This window comes from Glycine max, chromosome 13 (assembly GCF_000004515.6).
Source record: "Glycine max cultivar Williams 82 chromosome 13, Glycine_max_v4.0, whole genome shotgun sequence".
NCBI classification, from domain to species: domain Eukaryota; kingdom Viridiplantae; phylum Streptophyta; class Magnoliopsida; order Fabales; family Fabaceae; genus Glycine; species Glycine max.
Window position 1 is genome coordinate 40,722,611 of NC_038249.2, and position 2,192 is coordinate 40,724,802.

Genomic DNA, 2,192 nt, shown 5'->3' on the forward strand with positions numbered 1-2,192 from the left:
ATTAGAAATGATTAGACTCAACCCAATAAGTTAGTTCTGGAAAGACATTTACTTAAGTTTTATAAAAAGTAGCTTAGTTAAACATTTAATCCTTCACGAGCACATTCAAGATTAGATATATATACAGTAATAGAGGTGATCGACTTAACATTGAAATGAAATAAATTTAATCACTATATCAATAGATTAGATATATAAAAGTGAGTGGCACGAGCAATTAAAAATCTAAAAAAATCTTTTAAAATATTACTCATGAGGCTATTTTTTTATATGAATTTTATTTTGTTTAGGTTATCTTTTAATTCAAATATTAGTTGAGTTTCATAATTTTCACATGAGTAAATTTAATGGACATGTTTTATGCATTGAATCAATAAAAAATGTTCAACATTATTGTATCTCATTTGAAAACAATCAATTTTTAAAAAAGGATCGACTTACTATGAAATAATTACTTAAGAAATTATTTTACAATTTTTAATAAATAAGAGACTAAATTATAAATTAAAATGAAGTTAAGAAATGAAGTGAGTAATTTGGTCTAATATTAATTGGCGTGAGATGTTTTTTTGTCTCTGCGTGAGATGTCGTAATAACCTTCTCTACATCAATTTTATAAATTCAACCAAACAATGATTTTTATATTATTATTTTTAATTAAATAAATATATAAATTATTTTATCACATAATTATTTCAAATTTAAAAGTTATAATACATCAATGATTAAGTAATTTAGTTATCTTTGTAGAGAAGCTAAAAGTATTAAGTGTTGTTAAATTGATAAAAAAAAAAATTATTAAATAATTGATAATTTGGATATATACTTATTTTGGTCGTGAAAATATGAGACGGTAACAAAATTGATATCTGAAAAATAAAAATATTAAATTTAGTCTTCCAATGTGAAAAAATGTGACAAATTAATTGTATCGTTAAATTTGTAATATTATTTTACCATCAAATTAAAATATTAAATGATCAATTTTATAATAAGTTGTATTTTTCAATCAATTTTTCATTAATTTGTGAATTTTAGAGACTAACTTATAGTTAAGTTATTACAATTTTTATATATTTAATGATTAAATTTAAATTTTACATTTTTTATCAAAAATTAATTTATCACCGTCTTATATCTTTAAGAACTAAAACACATATTTATGTTGATATTTTTTATTATATGTCTTATCTTCCTCAAAGAGAAAGTGAAAAGTTCTTAATTATAAATTTATAATAGTTACAAAATTTATGAATTATTTAATTTATATTCCCTCCATTCTGCTGTATTTGACGTTTTAACATCAAATTTATTTTAAATTAGTTATCATTTTATAAAATCAATGAACCATTAAATAAGTGAGTAGTTGTTACTCTAAATTAGATGATATAAAGTCTAATTAATTAGAAAGAGAAAGAATATAACAAGAAATGGCATAATATATTTTATGAAATTCAAATTAGAAGGAAAAAACAATTTAACCAAATTTTAATGCAAATTTTTCCATGTGGTCATCTTAGAAGATTTCAAATCTTTAGCCGGCCAATTTTAAGGCTCACTGTCGGTTGTGTCTTTTGAAGTCAGCAATAGCCAATAATCACTTGTTCAGTTCTGGACAATCAAGTTTTTTTTTTTTTTTTTTGTCAATTGTTACTTTATACGTTATTTAGGAATTATACATATTACACGACAATGTAATAAAGAGAAATATACTTAGAATAATAATTTTGTACAACAAAATATATAATTAAGAAAGAGAAAGAAATGAAGGAGAAAAAATTGTATTTAAATTGTAATAAACGATAACACAGAAGAGAAAGATATATAAAAAATTAGTTTGTCTAATAGATGATTCAATTGAAGAGATATATACATAAAATTAGTCTGTCTAATATATATAGTAAGTTTGCATTCAAACAATAAAGAGTTTTTTTTTTCCTGTAACAAAAAAAAGTAGAGTTTTTTCTTTCTGAAGCCAATTAAGAGTTCATGTAACATTAAAATTTATAACTTAAAGGGAAAAAGAGATTCATACTAAAATAATTATATTGTCTTGAAATATGTTTTTTCACTTTTTTTACTTTTACTTTAAAATATAGAAAAAAATGTTATGTATTAAGTGTAATTTTTTTTACATAATCATCTAATCATAATCCACCATGTATAAAATTTCGACACGCAAGCTGCGAGTC